Below are 19,624 nucleotides of genomic sequence, written 5' to 3'. Positions count from 1 at the left end.
AACCTTTGCATTATTGGAAGAAAGGCTTTTGAAGCCGCTGTGCACAAGCCCGTCTCACCCTGCAGGACTGAAAACATGCCGCCAGATATGTCACACAAAAAAAATGATTTAAAAATAAATAAATAGTGAAGGATAGTGAAATGGAAATCACCTTCGTTTTGGTTGTTAGCTAATTTGTGCACGATATTGCTTTCTTTTGCGGTCCACACACAAGCCAAATTTAATAATATGCAGATTAAGCGTGAATTTCTGAACTAATTAGTTGCTTTTTTTCTACGCTCAATTTGATGGGGGGTTTTTGTTTTTTCCCCCCCAAGTAGTCTCATTTTGGTGTTTTCTGTTGTTCCATCGTTTTAATTCTCTGTTTATTTTCTTTTCGTTCAACTCAACTCAACCATTCTTGACGATGACTGAACTATCAGCCTGACCGGGATTAATAACACCATGGGTGGTATAACTCTCCACAGCATGTGTAAAGGATGACTGTTCCGGCGCTGGTAGAGACCTTTTGTGACAACTTTGATTTCCTCTCGGCCGTTTTCTTTTCCTCCACAGGACTGAAGGCTGCTTGGCTTTTAATTAACCGTCTGAATTCACATGCAGACGGCTGATGAAGACCGTTGATCAGTTCGCACTCTACAGTACTTCCCGTAAAGTATCGTGGTATTGTGATGGTAATGGATGGTATTTTCCGTTCCCAATGGTACCGGCCATGGTGTGTACCATGGTACTGGTCAACGCACCAGTACTGTGCAATGGTACTTACAATGGTACTGGCCATGGTGGTCATCAGCAACACTGTTCATTTAGGGCAGCGGTGGCAAACACCTTACGCTGGGTGGTGGTCTAATACATTTGTTAAGCACTGTACTTTAAAATGAAAATACGACTTATGGCTTTATTGAATCAAGGGACAGCGTTATGAAGTTGTTTTTATAAGTGAATCAATCGGTTGTTGTTGTTAATGTTAGCTTAAAAACGCTCAATAGGGAGCAAGGGACACAAATTATGGGAAATTGTTATGCATGAATAAACGCGCATCGACAAGTGTTTCACTGTTAGGCTTTCATTTATTTCAGGAGCCTAAATACAAAGGGAAATATACATTAATACAAAGAAATTCCACGTACAAAACATAAAAGACGACTGCACCACAGGGGCGCCTGAGCGGCTGCTTCTTTGTCACGTTGGAGCTGCCATCATAGCGATATTTCAATAAGTTCTCTTTTTCAGGCTACACAGAAGAATTTGCTCGTGGGCAGGCTGAAGTGAGGAAGGCGCTGCGACAGACGCTCAGACAATTCAACTCAGGCGCCGTCAAAATCAAGATCTGTGGGAAGTGGGGAGGTATTCCCGTAAGAAATGGAATAGATCATTTGTGGTGTTTTACAATGGTATGGTACAATATCGTGGTATAGTCGCACCACAGACATACAGTGGCATCGTAAATTGGTGTAATTGGTACGGTATAATTCCACAGTAATACCATGATACCATTACTATGGAGGTATACCGCCATGGTAGTGACCAAATTGCCATGCCACTTGTTTTATGGCATTACCCTGGTACTTTTTGTGTGAGGGTTTTCATTCACTACAGACAGGCTAATGGTGATAATGGCGACTGACAATATTGGCTTATAGAAATTATTTTTTTTTATCCTCTCCTCTCCGAGACAAGATTTGTGTCTGCAAATCTTTCTCGAGGAGTTTAAGGTCCACAAGTCCACGTTGTTTTTCAGGAGACGGTGGATAAAAAAAAAAAACAACAGCTGATGGGATGGATATTAAATTCTAACGAGCCACTCGAGGTCAGAAAATTAATCTGAGGCCATAAAAACTTCTGAACACAGCCATCAGGGACATGAAACGGCCTCTTCTCCGGCAGCAACTTTGTTGTTGCGGTGGGGGAAATAAACGGTCCGCTGAGGTTTTGTTAAAAAAAAGGAAGAAAAAAAAAAAGGCCGTCCCTGCGTCTTAAACCGTGAAGAGAGATAATATCTCACAGCAGTCCCATTGCATCACAAGCTGGGAGCTGGCGAGTTTGCCACTCGGGTTTTGCTTTATCGACGTCTGTGGTGGAGTTGAACACTTCAGCCACATCAGTCCGTCTTTCTTTCATCTTGTAGGGCGGGGGGGGACATATGGGATCTAGCATTACAGCTGCTGCTGTCACTGTTACTGTGGCAACCTTTGATACGCTGGCCTTTTGTGAGATGAAACTCCAATCCTCGCACACAGCTGAAGATTCGGCGTGAGCCAAAGCTCTAGAAAATAAATACACTCTTCATCAGCTGGAAAACGACGGGTGCCTTTTGCTTTGGCCGTGCGGCACAGCTGCAAGATGGAGCCATTTGCACCAGGAGGCAAAAGAATACCCTGAATGTCTAATTATAACCTCCTGAAAAAAAAAAAAAAAGGGAATTCAATCTCACTTTTCTACAATTCACTTCGCCTCTCTCTCTCTCTCTCTCTCTCCCCCCCCTCTCTTCCATGCTTTGAAGATTTCCACAGGCGAAGGATCGTAGAATCTTCTCAGTGAATTGCGCACATCATCTTCCTGCACTCTCTCTCTCTCTCTCTGTCTCTCGTCGGAAGATGTGGTGCAATGCATCCAAGTGGCTGGCAGGTGATGGCAGCGAGGATTCAGCCTGCTGTGTTGTGTCTGTCGGTGGGCAAACGTGAGCGAGCCTCCACCTCCTCCTCCTCCTCCCCCCCCTTCTCCCCCTTAGCTGTTAGAGCCCTGCGTTCACCAGATGGGGCGAGATTCACTCTGTGCCTTTTTTTTAATGCAGTGCGCACATCGCCCCGCAAGCATTGCCTCGAAACCCTTTGCACGTTGCGGACATTGAGCTGGAGAATTGATTTCAAAGTTGTCGAACCTCACCAGCCCCATCGGTGTTGACTGTGTGTGTGTTGTGAACACAGCAAACCACTAGAGGGCAATCACTGTGTGACAGAGCCGTCCAGCAGCTCCGGCACATGTGAGCGTGAGGGGTAATGACAGGCTTCATATGAGGTCTCTCTCTCTCTCTCTCTCTCTCTTTTTTTCTCTTTCTTCTATCTGTGAAAACATCCCAGTGTGCAAAAACTAAATAAATAAATTCAAGGCCGCCTACTCTTATTACCATTAAGACAAAGCGATGCGATGTCTACATTAGGCCCAGCGATGCCGTTGCTGTAGCGGCACTTGCTACAGATAGTTTGTGACGCCTAAAAGATACGCAGATCGCGGTGTGAGCGACATGTCCGAATTAATTTATTCGACTTTGTTAGTTAAAATGGGGGCAGGTTTATTTTTGTGGTTTGATTTTTTTTTTTTTTTTTTTTTTTTTTTTTATCAAAGGAATAAAACAAAAAGTAACTTCAGTTCACACCTTGCTGCAGTGATGTAGAAGTGTACTCAGGGCGTGGTCGGTAAACTCTGACATCATTAGTGGGTGTGGTGTAGAGGAGCAACGCATTCGTTTTTTCATGTATGTTTGACAAAAGCTGCAGCTAACAATAACTTGAATTATTAATTAATCTGCCCATTGTTTGTCTGATTAATCACTTATCAGCGGCTCCCAGTAAAAAAAAAAAGCTGAGCAGCTCTTTAATGGTCTTAAATGGTAATGCTCTGCCTGGGCACTGGTTCACGCTGGTGCAGAGCACGCAACGGCATCCGGACAAGCAGCTTTACCAACCAAAGGTCAGGTGTGAGGGACAGTTCAAAAAAATAAATAAAAATAAAAATGCAAAGACAGCCGCTGCATGTGCACATGATGAGTTGTACAGTGCAGGCTGTGCAGCCAGTGAGCCTCTGGGTGGAGGTTTCTGTGGCACAGCAGCTAACGGAGCGAAGAGGTTCTACAGCCCCGCGAAGCGCCAATACGCATGAGCTTTTCACTGACTGTTTGGCAAAAATAAGTCACAAGAAAGAGACGCTACAGACGACAAATCACGGCAAACATCACCTTTTACAAAAGGGTTTCACGGTTAAGGGACGGAGGAGCCTTGAGCTCTGGAGCTCCTGAGCCTGCGGGACCCTGTGCCTCCACCCAGAGGGCAGAGGGTGGAACTCCTGTAATCTTAGAGCAGGCGTTCGCCACTCTCCGTAGCTTTAGATCCCCAAAACCAGCAGACTAGGACAAAAGTTCAAATGGATTTCGTGGTTTCCCGTCAATGGCCTCCTGTTTGCTGACACGTCGACTGCATATGGCGACGACACCTCAGTGCCGTGTTTGAGGCCAGATCAGCTGGCCCTGAGTGGCCAAACAAAGACCAGGGTGCTGTGGTCAATTGGGGCCCAGCAGCAGCTCATACTCGGAGGGCTCTTGACAACGCCATCGAATAGTGCGGAATCATTTTAACATAACGAATTTTGAATCAGCTCTCTTCATATTTAGGTCTCTTATTTGTATGACTGGGCCATTAAAAGTATGTCTTTATCTTAATAGAAGCGGCCACCAGGCACGTCGACCTGCTGTTCGCATGCTGGTGGAGGGGTGGGGTGGTGGTGGTGGTGGTGGTGGGGGTGTGGTGGTGGGGGGGGGTTAGTACCACCTCTTGCATGAACAAACACGCAGCTGACATCATGCACATCAAATGAGCGCTGGCGTCGATGTGAGCGCGCACCTGCGATTTGGCGCAACAGAAGCGCACCTACCTGTTGAGCGCAGACGCGCATGCACTGAACAACCTGGGTCTCTCTCTCTCTCTCTCTCTCTCTCTCTCTCTTTTTCTTTCAGCTGGAGCGCTGCGAGCCTCCAGCCCCGAAAGAGTTAAACGGCTCTCCCCATGTATACGGAGCGGCTGGCTGGAGGTTAGTTGGGCTGTTGCGGTGCAGAGCTCGTGGACGCGGCGGCGGCGGGAGGCGGCGGCGGCGGCTGAGGCGGAGGCGGTGGCGGCGGCGGCGGCGTACAGCAGCGCACAGAACCCGGCCAACTTCACAGCAGAGCTGCCACCACACGACACCCCAGCCATGTCGGCGCGACGGAGGATCTCTGGATGTGACAGCTGTCAGGCTTACTACTACTGAGCGTGTGTGTGTGTGTGTGTGTGTGTGTGTGTGTGTGTGTGTGAGAGAGAGAGAGAGAGGGAGAGAGAGAGAGAGAGGGAGACGGCTGCCTTTTTTTTTCTGGCTGTGCTGGATATCGCCTCCATGGACGGGCAACGGAGCTTTTACGAGATGGAGAGCCCGACAGAGAACCCCAGCAAGGCGGCGGAGTATCTGAAGGAGCTGAACAAGATCATCGAGACCCAGCAGGGGCTGCTGGAGAAGCAGAGGGACCGCATCGACGAGCTGGAGCTCCAGGTGACGGATCTTTGCAAGGAGAACGCCTGTCTGAAAGATCAGCACCAGCGGCACCTGGCCACCTGCAGACTCCAGCAGGGCAACCACTCCGCCCTGGGAGCCATCAAGGAGAACGTCCTGCAGGAAAAGTAAGTTCGCTGTCGGTCTGTGCCACATGGTTTTTGGGGGAGGAGGAGGTGGGGGGCGACCAGGGCGCTGTCAAAGTTTTACAGCCCCCCCCCCCCCTCCCCCCTCCGTGTCACCATCTCTGTGTGTGTGTGTGTGTGTATCTGCCTCATCTCCGCAACCAAATCAAACGCACACTTCCCGTGCCACTTTGTCGCGGATCGGCCTCGTTAACGATCCGCGGCATGTCGACGTTTTGTCGGGGATTACGGTCTTCTCACTCGGGGCTACGCGCGCGTCGCCCGCGTCGTTGCGTAACGCGGCTCCCGTTAGGCGCGACTCGAGAGTGGGCTCCGCGTAACGGCGTGCCTTAGTCGTATTCTGGAGGGCACGGTCTGTGCCAAGACCGTCAGGAGGTTCTCTGAAGAGGCAGGGGACTCGGATGTGATGTGATGTGTTGCGCGTTTAATGGGAGGGGTGGTGCGGGGGGGGGGCTTTTCATTTGAAACGACGTAGAGCTGCGGCCAGAGGCGATCCAGAAAGTCCAGGTCCCACCGAGGTTTCAGGCTCCTTGTTTAATAAGAGGGACGTATCCATGTGGTCATCGCGTGCTGGATCCAAACCGAACAGTCTGAAGCTTTTCGGTCACGCGGTTCCTCATCCTGGTGTTTGCGTAATGTTTCATCCACAAAAGCGGCTTTACGCATGCCGCGTGCGTACACCACTTTGTTTGATTTCACAAAAAAACAACAAAAAACATGTTGCCCGTTTTGTGCAAAGTCACGCAGATTGTATTTCATGTCGCAGCTTTGGTCACGCACATCACTTTGTGACGTCCTCATGCCATGTAGGTGGGGGGGGGGGGGGGCACGTGGATCACAACAGAACCAGAAGTAGTCCCCAGTAATCCAGTTGAATCTCTTTGGGGTTTTTTGGGGTGACATTAGCAACTTCAAAACACCCCCTTGGGACTTGTTATGAGCATTTGTCTGATCCAGGACCCCGGCACACTTTACAGGGTCCCGCATTGGTTATCGCCCCCCCCCAGAACTCCAGACACATTCGGTGACAGATCCACTCAGGAAAGATGTTGCGGGAAGAACGTGTGAAAATAGAAAACTCACTGGATGGTAGGGAACTCGATGAGCTGCGGAAGAAAAACCCACAAACAAAAACAACACCAGGTGTCTGCAAAGTAACAAAACAGGATTTATTCTGACAGAAAAAAAGGGGGTCTTTTTCCCCATTAAAGTCACAAATCAGCAATCAGGCGACACTGAGCCCCCGCAGCTGGCGAGAGAGGAAGTCCAGTGAGTTCATATTTCCAACATTCTTCCCGCAACGCGTTTTTTGTGAATGGAGATTTGAGTGAAATGTCAGTGAGTTCCAGGAGGTATCCATGCAGGACCAAGACACGCAGATATCCAGAGGATTCTTTTTTTCTCCCCCAGAGGCCAAGGTGACTTCTTGGACTTACTAATATTGTCCGACCAACACTGTAGCACAGCAGAGAATGTTTTTGAACAATTTTATCTATTATGGGGGGGGGGGGGGGGGGGGGGCATTCAAAGACCTGGTTTGGAGGGCTGCCGTGACTGAACGCATTGACAAAACACTCTGAGGAGGAGAAGCGTGAGCTGAAAGTCGAGCTAGCCGGGGGGCAGACGAGCCAAGTTCGCTCCGAACCACGAACGAAAGTCCTCATTTTGTGCTTTTGTTTTTTTTTGTTTTTTTTAAAGAAAGAAGTGACTAGTTAGCGGTTCGTGGGTGTCGGCCGATGGAAACTGACATCCCCTAGAACAGATGCGTTTGATGATCCCAGCAGTGAAGTTCAGACGCTGCTGAAAAAGAAAAACTGCCTTCACAAAATGTTGTGTTTTTTTTTTTTTTTTTTTGCAAAGCTGCATCCACAGCAATAACCTGGTTCTGTTTATTTGTGCTGAGCGCAGTTCTGTGAGCCCCCCCCCCCCCCCTCCCCTTTTTTCTTTTTAACCTGTGACATCATTATCATATTTGCTCACTCATCGCTTGTGCGGGAGCTATAAATAGTTTGTCAGCGCGGAGCGGAGGATGGGAGCTCGTCTCTACTGGATTTCTCCGTCCCAGCGTGGCCGCTAACACCTGAGCGGCACGCGGACTCGTGTTTGGAATCCTCCCGACATGGTTCAAAATCAAGCAAATCTTTTCTTTTCTTTTCTTTTTTTTTTTTTTTTAGGTAAAAGCACTTTCTCTGCGCACACACACACACACACAGCCGAGAGGGAGTCCTGTCCCTTGCGTTCTGTCAACAGTTGGGCCACGTCAGCTGTTCTTTTTGTGTTGACCTCAGTCAGCATACAGTCCTGGCCTTGACTGGAGGGCCAATGGAGGAGCTCTGTTCCTCCCAGGCCCTATGATAACACACACACACACACACACACACACACACACACACACAGCATAATGTCAGCGTTGACCGGTCACCCTGTTACTCCAGGTAATCAGTGAAGTGAGGGACTGAAGTAGATTTCAGAGCAGTGTTTCCGCTGTGATAGAGTGGGAGCGTGTTGTTCCCGCCGCAGTCGGCCTGCTTTGTGAGCCAGTCCGCCGCGGCGCAGCTGCTTCTCTGTGTTTACTCTGTGCTTTATTTGGCTGTCCAAGTTCACACACAAACTCAGACACTGCTCCTTTCAAGGTCAGCTCCGTATTTGTGGGCCCTGGCCTGGAACAGTGGCTCGTAAAAGATTCCTTTTGAAAACACTCGCCTCATTAGTGTTTTTGCCGAGTGGCGTTCTATAACGGCAAGCGACCGACAAGACTGGGGGCCGGTGCCATCAAGTCGCACCATCTTACGTTTGTAGGCATGGCTGGGTTAATATATATGTGTGTGTGTGTGTGTGTGTGTATTCAGCAGCCTAGTAGATAGGGAGGATCATTTGCGACAAGAAGTTGTTTGACATCCCCGAACTGGCTGGCATCATCAGTCATCATTTGCTAATCCAAACGTCTTTGATGCACTTGATGCTATGTATTTTTCTCATCAACAAATCCCGTGAAAATACAAAAAACTAGCAAAGAACCGATTACTGCCATCAAGCATTGTGTGCCGTAGTGCTCCATCGTTGTCCATCAGTGAGCCTCGCCGCTGCACTGGGTGACATGTTCCTTCACCATGAACACACACACACACACACACACACACACTGTAGTTTATTATGACTCAATCTCACACACACACACACACACACACCATCCTGCTAATACTCACTGGAGCACCAAATGTGGATTAATCCGCAGCAGAAAATAGTCCCCAGCAAATTCACTAATTCCTCCTGTCTGAGTGACGTTTACTAAAAGCTAAAATAGCCCGGCTGTATTAGGAAATGGCCGAGCCTTTAAAAAAAAACAAAAAAAAACAAGTGTACTATACATTTGTGACTCGTGTTTTGAAATTGACATATTCAGTTTGGAGAAATGGACTTGAGGCTGAGCACCAGAGGCAGGTTCGGAGACGTTTTGGGTTTTATTTTTGCAGTCGTGGCCGTCGTTTTCATTAGTAATCACAGGAGTGAACTCACAAAGTGAATTGCTCGGCGCTGGCAATGAAAATGTGAAGACAAGAAAGACTTGCAGTCAGATGATCAGACAGGCTGTAAACACCCCCCCCCCCCCCCCCCCCCCCGTTCATACAGTTTCCCCCCTTCAGTGAGGAATTTTTACAGACGTGTGTGCACCTCCAAATAAAGTGGTTTAGATAACCTGACAATCTGTTTTGTATCATCACAAACGAAATAAGACAAAACAAGACCTATGAAGGCATCATCTTGGGCTCTGGAAATATTTTCATTGCCGTTGACATTTTACCAGACTAATCCAGTAATTAAGAAAAAAAAAAAGTATCAGCAGATTAATAATTTGTTAGTTGAGCCCCCACGTCTGACAGCTCGTGCTTCGTTGCCCCGTCAGTGAGTGCAATTTTATCTCAAACAACAGAAGTAATGGCCAAACCCGCTCCGACGGATCTGCTCTGCGGCCGACGCCCCTTTTTTAGAATTTATTTTTTTGTTGTTGTGGAGGTTTGGCTTCAACGACAGAAGGAGACAGGAAAGCAAAGGGCCCTGGGTCGGAATTGGATCTGGGTAAGGACTCAGTCTTAATGGTGCCGGGGCACCCCTATTTCATGTATGAATAATAATGATAATTATTATAATAATATTTTCCCTTTCTGTATAAATACAATTGTGCATTTTTTGGTCTCCGTGGCATCTCACAGTTGCTCTTCGCTTCCCGGGATCATCTCTTCTATGATGGTGCGATTGAGTGTATTATTGCCATGGTTATGAATAAATGATTTGGAGTTAAACATCCCCTCTGCAGACATAAGGATTCAAAACACATTTGTATTATTATGACGTTATCGTAATCGTCTACAGTGTCAATAGCGTTGCTGAAAACCGGTGGAGCTCTGCGTCCAATCGCAAGGACGCGTCGAAGTAACGAGTGGCAGCCAATCACAGCAGAAGTAGGGCGGGACTTTATTCGCCTGCGTGAGGTGTTTCGGAACAGTTTCCCTGTGACGAGCACTGAGAAGCTCTCTGTCGTGGCCACATTGAATAAACTCAGCTCAGGCAGCTCTCCATCCACATTACCGTCACACATGGACTGAACAAGCCCCCGTGTGTCCTTCAGCCATACCAAGAGCTGGTCTCCTGAGAATATTATTTCAGACCTGGACTCAAGGCTTCATCAGTTCAGTGTCTTTACATGTGTGTGTGTGTGCGCTGCAGGAAATAACCGCTGACTGGTCAGCCGCTCGGAACAGTGTAGCGAATCAGGAGTAAAAAAAAAAAAAAAAAGACACCGCCAGAGGACACGTGAAAATTGGTCGGGAGCATAACAAAGTTTTGACTTTATGAGTAAGCACATATGCCACAGTGGCTGTGGGCGAGCGGTGAAATATGCACTGTTTGTGATGCATTTAAAGCCAAAGCAGGAATACATTTCACACAGGGAACGCAGTAGATTCTGAAGCCCCGAGGGTGGCCTTGACAGGCTGCCATTTGAATACAGAAGATGAGAAGAATAAATAAACTTTCAAAAAGCAGAATGCAATTTGGAATGAAATATTCATGGAGGGTTGTTGAGGTAAAAGAGATCTGCTCGCGTTGTACGAGTCGGCCAGTGTTTATTCTCAGTGTGTTCTGCATGCTGTTGTTCCTGTATGTTCGATATCTTGTGCAGTTTGCTAAAAAAAAAAAACCCGGACAAAGTGACGCAAACAGCAACACAGACTCCATAACAGCTGAGTAACAGATCCTTGTACATGCATCTCCTTTCATGTTGCAGACTATTCTCCCCAAACGCATCAGACTTCTCTCATGATATTGCTTTGAATTTGCCTCCCCCAGGTGTGAGATCATGACATGAGATTGAAAAGTTAATTACTCTCCAAATGAACAGAGGAAAAAAAAAAACAACAACCCCAAAAACGTTCTGCTGCTACTCATAATGACTTCGTTGTCCGTTTTAATGTCAAATCTGATATGATTTTCCAATTTAAAAATGCATTTTCTTCTATAATGACAATAACCGAGCCGTCGTACCTCCGCGCACGTCAGCATTTAGTCAGTCAACAATGCAGTGCAGCGTACATTTACAAGTGTGACGTGCCCTGGAGCACATAGTCAGTTACGTTATTTATTGTGCCATCAGTGTTTCCCAAAGGTGGAAGAATTTACTCGTGGTTGGTGGGTGGTTTAACCTCTCTCTGTTTAACCTATATTAAAAGCGACTGCTCCTCTCGCGAGTAATTCCTCGTGAAAACGGAGGAAGTCAAACATTTGGAAACGTTGACGTGAAACTGCCCTCGTGCACGAATGAATGAACTTTTTTTTTTTTTCTTTTATGAACTTCCCTCGTCGGACTCCTGAAGGATCCGTGCTCGTGTTTAAATAAGTTTGGACTTTTTCCTTGAAATATTCTATCAGATGCTTCCGGAGAGCGGGGGCCACTGGCCCTGCGCCGAGTCCACCGTGTTTATCGATAATCTCGGCAGAGTGGGAGCAGGGAATATTACCGGAGCAGAACAGTACAAATTAAAGACTTTTTTTCTTTTCTTTTTTTTTTTTTTTGGTTGAACTCCTGCCAAACAAATCGTTGGTCTATTTGAAGGAGTTCTAGTTTAAAGGCACCCTGAGTTTCATTGTAAGCAGACGCAGTTTTGTTTACAGTCCGCATTCCTCACCATATGTGTTGTGTGCGTCTTTAAGGCCCAACAAAGGAAGAAGAAAAAAACCACACTATGCTAACTATTAGCATTAGCTTTCAGTGACTTTGCACTCCAGACAGCTCATTTCCCACGTGGCTGTCGTCAAAAGATCTGTTATAAACTGTCGTGAGCTCGTTGTGATATTATTTGAGGAGTATGTCACATGTTGTGGCCGACTGTAGTAGCAGACTGGTGCTGTGATGGAAACTAAACGGAACGTAGCTGCAACAGACGGACCATGTTGTCCACGTTTTCCAACTTCTTTTTCTTCCTGCTTTCCGTGTAAAGGTCCCATATTGTGAGACGTCCATGTCCTTGTCTGATTATAAAGCAGCTCTGGGTGCTGTATAAATACTGTGAAAGCATCAGAACGCTCAGTCCACAGAGAAATGAAACACGGCCCCGTATTCAGACACCGCGCCTTTAAACGAGCCGCCAGGGCTTCTGTAAGGTTGTGATGTCACAACTGTACAGTCAGCCACGCCCCCCAGCAGGTCATCTCCACCATCCACCAAGTACAGGGACGCTCATCCACCCGTGTGAGTTATCGGAGCGCTCTGCTCAGGAACTACTCTTCAGGTGTTTGGAGGTTGTTCAGTTGGTTTCAAACGGCTTGTTTCAGACGGGGGGGCTGACTGAGGGGCTGCAGAAAGGGCCAGGAGGAGATACATAAGGACTTTTTTCAACTGTGAATCATGCAAAGCTGCTCTAGTGGAGTCCCAGAATAAAAACGAAAACGCTTTAAAGTAAGAGTTTCACAAAGTGGGGCTGCTGCTGCTGCTCCCCTCAGTTAATCACTTTGTCTGCAACCTGTCAGAACATGCCCATAATCTCCCAAAGGTGGCGTTTTATCTGACCACCAGCCCTTCACCCAAAGGCGTTCGGTATTCACTTACATGACAAGAAAAGTGGCACATTGGAGAAGCTGAAACATTCACTGCTTGGAGAACGAAGAATTCATCGATTCTCGCCACTGCTGCCGCTTCATTGTCTGCCTTCAGCGTGAGTTCACCCTCATTGTGACCAATCCACCTGCACAGTATGAGCAGAGGAGGTTTTGGCGTGCAGAGAGGGTGATTAAAACTCGAAGCCTGTGGAGACGCAACATACAAGGCGAATAAAACTGTACAGTATCCTTTGCCCTTTAAGAATAAAACAGTTGCTACTCACAGCAACAGGACCGGCGAGCGCTGTGAGTCCGTTAGTGTGAGTATGTTTAAATTTACTGATGTGTTCAGTCAGTGCGTCGCTGTTCACTCTTAGTCGGGGTCATTGAGGTGCAGAACCAGCGTAAGCAATGCAAACCGCCAATTGCTACAGCAACGACACAAGAATCTATTTGGCCACGTTGTGTTTTCAACAAAGTGCGCTGACAAGACACAAACGCAGAAGTGGATTATTTCGAATGAGAATTTTCAGTGTATTAACTCTTTTTTTTTTTTTTTTTTTTTCCCCCGTGAAACTGGGTCACCATTGGCATGCATTGCACTGCGATGGTTATGGATCCAAGCTGACTACAGTGTCCTCAGCGAGGGAACAGCTTCTGCTCAGAGCCACCTTTTGAGGCCTTTAAAAGTGGGAAAACAAGGCTACTTCTTTACGTGTATTTCATTGTATTCATTGCATAAAAAAAACGGCACAGAACAATTAACTGTAAAAATTAACCTAAATAGTGAACTTAACGCCTGCAGGAAGTTTGTGTAAAACTACCAATTCGTATGAACGACTATTTCCTGTGGCTATTGCAACGCATCAGACGATTTCTCCTATCATACATACGTTTTAATAGTCCGAGCAGCCTGGAGGGCTTTATGATAAATCGGATATAAACTTCTAAGATAACCCTCAAATGTTGTTGTCTTCTTCACAGAAATTCCTTAAATGCACGCACATGTACAGTCACTCCGTCCCCCTCGACTTCTGCTTTTTCTTTCAGCAAAACGTTTTATCAGTGTGTCTTCAGTGTGGCTCTGTATTAATATTTCCGAATTCAGGCCCTCTGAAACGACTACAGGCACTCCCACGCTTGCGATGTTTTCGTCTGCTGATATCCAACAGCAGGACTTGAAGCACCGCCGCCGCCGCCACCGCCACCGCCGCCGCCACGTGAAAGTCTTCTCTTTACTCATTTGTGTAAATGAAACTACACGTTGTGAACTGTGCGGTCCCTGCATCGCTTTAATATGTGTGTTTGTGGCTGTTTTTTTAGTTTTTTTGTTTTACTGTTTATACCCCCGTGGCCATGAGCCTCACAGCGACAGTGAAGTTCGCTGCCAGCTGAACACCCACAGCATGTCTGTAAGCAACACTGAAGTGCTCATCACGAGTCTGTATCCTCTATTAACGTATTGCTTCATTTTTCATGTCTTAAACGTTGCACTTTAAAGCCTTGTTGTTGCCATAATCTATTAAGCAACACTCATTTACTTATGTACTGCTTGCCATTAGCTTACATTGTGTGGAACAGTATTCACACGCGTGGGTGACCTCAAACTATGCCCCCCCCCCGGTGCCGTCCATTTCAGAGCAGGTGATAACATTTTTCTCTGGGATTTTATCAGGTGTGTAAATGGAGGCCATCTATCATTCAGCCGAAGCCATCCCTCCCGCCGGCTGCGGGGCCATATTTTAGACCGGCTTGACCGCCGCTCATCCGTTATATCGGACCTGAAGGCTCATTGTGGAGGAGCGGCACTGGAATTGCAATTTCATCCAGCGCCTTGACAGTCACCAGTGAGGCAGACGTGGGCCAGTGCACATGAATGAAAGTTGACATACATGGAGGACATGATACACACACACACACACACACACACGCGTGATGAGCACAACAGACGAGGAAACGCCTCAGTTCTACAGTGGAGGCATGCGTGAGGGTCCAACACAGACACGCGAAGATCCTTCCCTCCTCTTCTTCCCTCTCCCCCCTCTGAGTCAGAGCAGCAGCTGTCACCTTTGAACAGTACTTTGAACTATTCTCACGAACAGAACGAGCTCCTTTTATGATCATCGCTTGGCACTTTTTCTTCTCCTGTCTGTCAGCGCCGCCACGCCTCGGCCGTCGCTCGGCCAGAGGCCTGCAGTGGTTGGGCTTTAATGGCATTAATGGTGTTATTCGCACACTTTCACAATAGCTGCTGCGTCAAGCCGAGCACCCCTTATTTAGCTTTTCTGTTGTCGGGTTTGTGTGCCTGCGTTCGGCCAAAGACCTTCGCGATGGAAGAAGCTCCACTATGTAACAACAGTGTACAGTGGTAAGTGGACAGTGTTCCTGTAGTCCTGGCAACTCCAACAAAGTGATGCATCCTCTCTCTGGCTTTCATTCCTATCAAATCGATCGCTTAAGATCGTAAATATTCGATCGTAAATTTGGGTAAATGTAAGTATCAGATCAGACTTGGTATCGGCAGGTGGCCGCTCTCCCTCGGCAGGGGGGGATCGGGGCCAAAAACCCTTCTAACTAGCTTATTAAATGGACAGGACATCGACATTTTGGGCTCAGGCTTCATCTTATTATTGGTAAGATGTGTATAACAGGGGCGTCATTTATAAAAAAAAAAAATTCTTATCTTTATACTTGACACTGAGCATAAAAAAAAAGCTTGCTTACGCATCGATCCATGAATCTCAAATGAATTTCCCCTTTACGGGCATTGCACAAATGCGAAGCGAAGTCACGGATCGTCGCACGCAAGAAGGTCTCTCAGTGTCTTCCAGTGACTCTTTCTAATTCGACACAGTATTTATAGCAGTATTTATATATACACCTTGCCTCTGGCAATGAATCCGTCACACCTTTAACTGATCATTCCGTACCCCGACACAACCAGCAGGAGAATCACTTACGACTTCGCTTAGAAATGAGACCATTTCGACGTCAAAGTGAGGGTTTCATAAAGAACCACTCGCACGTGGTTCTCTGCTTAAGCCGTACTTAAGATCTAAATTGATCGCGAGGCCTAAATTCGCTTTTAAGCATGCTTAAGGACACTGCGAGTGCCACGTACGTACATAAAAGCACACAATCTGGACAACGCGCAGCAACAGGAGGAGCCGAGCCAAACTGTCCAGCCAGCGGCTTGAACGCTTGCTTTCTACCAGGTGAAAGTGTGACCTGAACGTAGTGGGAGAACCTAATCTTCGTGTAGTTTTTCCTATAACGCATGAAATGCACTTGTTGAGTTGGCGATCGGTTATTTGTTATCCGCCCCACGGTTGAGAATATCTGAAGGTCAAGTGTGAGAGTAAATGAGCTCTGTGAAGACTGAAGAACGCTTCGTTCGATTTCCCTCGGAGGCGTCGTGAGGCTTTCACCTTTTTCAAACGGTGTGTTTTGGAGGTTTGGTCTAATGGCGGTTTGAAAATAATCAAGGTATTTGAGTCCCACCGATGGCGCAGAAAGCTGCCCGTCACTGACATTTAAAATGGTTTAGTTAGCCGGTTTATTCTGATTAGGACTCATTCGTATGCCAACCAATACATAGACGGTAGAGTTTGGTTTTTTTTTGAAGTTCGTTGGTTCACTGTTGTGATCAAGCATAACTTCAGTAATCTTCATGAAACCCAACCGCCCAGGAGAGCTGTTATCTTGTGAAGCCACATGGTGGGATTTGAAGGGGAATGAAGAAAAAAAAAAAAAAAAAAACACCCTACAAATATTCTCATGCCTTCTTCTTTTCAAAGCGAAACGCTGACTCTCTGGCCTCGGTGTATATATATATATATATATATATATATATATATATTCGTTTTCTTTTTTTTTTAAAAGCAACCCATTACGTGCTTATGAGAAAGCAAAGGCTTTACAAAATGTTGTTCATAGCTGACACGTTCCAAATATTTGTGGTATCTACAGTTTGCGCTTAGGTCCAAAGCCGTCCTCCAGGCCATGGAGCCAGTATGGATGTATTGACGGCGCGGAGGGATGAGTTCCATTTCATTTCACATCATCCAGCAGACTGAAAACTAGAGCTGCTCTAGAGGCCGAGATTTTCCACTCAGCTTATAGTGGGGGGTTTTCCTTTTTTTTTTTATTTGGTGAAGGGTGGCTGAAATGACACCACCATATACATTTACAGCCTTTATAAGGGACCCCCCCCCCCCAGCTATAATTTGAGACTTGGCCATTATTTGAATGTAGTCAGTAATCCATTTCGAGGTAGTTAGCTATGTAAATGTAGACTGTTTACAATGTTGATATTTGGTGTCCCAGACCTCTGACTCAAGAGACGCAACTAAATCCTTGGACAGCAATGATGATGGAGGTTTCAACGCAAATGCACCCCCCTAGAAAGGCATCCGCTGTGCCTGTTGCACCGCAGTTGTGACGTCAGTATAGAAACGGAGATACTAAAGATATTTAAGAGGCGAAGTCCATGCGCCACTGATAAATCCTCCTTAAAGCCTTGTTGTACTACAGGATGGAATTATTTCCCGCTGAAAAAGCAAAGCCTGTGTTCAGTGCTGACATGAACACCATCCAGCCTGTCAAAACACAGAATTCTGCTCTTAATCTGCTCACATTCACTTTGGTCTGGCGGGAAAAGGGAACACTGAACCTTTTGAATCGGTTATTAAGCTTATTATTGCAATTGCATTACACTGAAGTTTAGAAATGTATACATATCACTTAAACATTGCATACAGTGTAAAAATTGATAGATTTATTTTTTTCAAAGATACGTTTATAATGTCTTGTAAAAGGGCAAAGCAGTGGTTCCAACCTTTTTTGGCCTGGTGTCTGGTTGGGGGCCCCTTACATTTCATGATGTTTTGATCGTTAGCAGTTTCACCTCTAAACGCCTCACATGGTTTCATCGAAGTGATTGCTTGAGGCCCACATAGATCCACTCATCCGATATTTCATGAAAAACAGACAAAGATCAGAGAAAAGTCCAAAACACTTGTGTGTCAGCATTTGTTTTACCTCCAGCAATCAGTTACAGGGGCCGGTTTTCTTTTGATACATTCAGTACAATTGTCTGATAATACTGTACATTTACCTAAGTGGGGTTTTTGCTTGTAACAGGGTATTTCTACATTGTTGTATTGGTGCTTTTTACGTAAGTAAATGATCTGAGTACTTCTTCCACCTCTTGGTATATTTGGAGGGGTTTTGAGTAATGTGTGACCTCGGTAAGACCATTATATATATATTATATATATATATATATATATATATTAGGAATGACAACAACCTTTAAAGGAGCAAATGATAATAGGAGAAAATATATCACCATCACTTTTTTGGCAGCTGAAAGTCCTCTTGTTCCAAATGTCACCATGTTCCAAATCAGAGTTTTTCCACCTCATCAAGTATTGAAGTTGTCTTCATCTAATCAATGTAAAAACAATCCTCTGATGTGTTTCTTACATTAGGCTTTCTATAATTATCCCATTTTTCCCCTTTGGGAAAGGCTAATTTGTTGCTAAAAGGCTTTGCAGCTACAGTAAATCCATCAAACATTCAAAACATGATTACAGGGAGAAAATGAGTAAAAATTATGACATGGAAGTAAATGGAAAAAAAAGGTTTTCATGTACCACTCATGTTAACTCAGATTGTTAGCAGATCACATTAGTAGACATCTAATTGAATGGTATGACCAGTAGCGTATGGTTGCTAATATTAGCTAAAAGTCTAGACGCTGTGCAGCTGGCTTCATGAATCTTCTCTACTCGTGCTACGTTTATGCTACATATTAGCATGTGACATATTGGCATTTGCAACGGTTTGATCACATAATTAAGGTAGAAGTAAACACACCGTGCCTTTAGCTTTTTTGTGGTCCCATTCCATTCGCTCTCGGTCTCAGTCACCTGATAATGATACCAACGAAAAAAGGTTCTCGGTCTTGGTTTTTATCAGCTAATCAGAGATGTAAACTGGTTAGGCAAACCTCAAACCCACATGACCAAGGTAAGTAATGCATTTCCCCGTTCTATTACTGTCCTGCTGTTGTCCGAAATCCAATTTACATGTCTTTGTATGAAGGTGTACCAGGAATTATATTTGCCTTCCTGGACGCGTGGCACCACATCCATTATGAGTCATTGCTAGGCCTCAAGATGCACACGTGTGCTAGTTAGGCTAATGGGAAAAGGCTTCTCTGCAAACTAATTAGGTAGAGAACTGACCTGCTCTTGCCCCGCATGAAGCTAATAGCCATCCATACCGCTGAAACATATAGGCAGCCGGACGAACATTTCAAACACCCTCCGCAAGTCCAAGGACTCTCTTATTGATTTAAGATCCCTGGATTGTCTTTCTTTTTTTTTTTCTCTCTCAAGACCATCCAAGCTGCCTCTTAACAATCTTCACCTTAGAATTATCTGAAATAGATCAAGCAGTATTTATTTTTTTTAGCAAAGTTGAGCCATGCGGGGAGGCATTTATAGCCCCTTCCAAAAATTCTTCAGTCGAATGCTAAATAGAAACTGTCAGCAGAATGCTTGTTTTCATCCTCTAAAGAGTTATACTTGGCACCTTCTGAAGCAGTCAGTGTCAGTGACTTTATTATAGCAAACATCTGCAGTTTAAACTTAAACCTATTCGCAGGCTTGTGCCGTCCTGCCTTTGCCAGCTGCACCCTTACCTCCCCGAATGTCAAGGGCCCAGATTTCTTTTCCGACTTCTTTGTAGGTGAAGAGGTCTTTTGAATGCGTTCTCGGGATAATGAATGCCATGTATTGGCGACGAGCTCCTCGCCATTTTCTGTGACAGATGAACCCTGTTGGTTTCTTTTCACTGGCTGCCAGATCGCTGTGAGTCATCTCCTCTTTTCTGTTCGGCCGCCTCCACCCCAATTAAATCTCAGCGATGAAAAGCTGGTGGTTAATACCTGCACCTATCATAGGCACACTTTACTTTCTCATGATCCGTACTCACGCGGAGATGATGTATATCCCATGGAGGAGCTCTGGGTCCTTTCTGTTTTCGGGGCTTTAACAGCAGGGCCCGTGTGGGGTGTGTAGATA

This window comes from Enoplosus armatus, chromosome 3 (assembly GCF_043641665.1).
Source record: "Enoplosus armatus isolate fEnoArm2 chromosome 3, fEnoArm2.hap1, whole genome shotgun sequence".
In the NCBI taxonomy this organism is placed as follows: Eukaryota; Metazoa; Chordata; class Actinopteri; order Centrarchiformes; family Enoplosidae; genus Enoplosus; species Enoplosus armatus.
Note: the sequence above shows the minus strand (reverse complement) of the source record.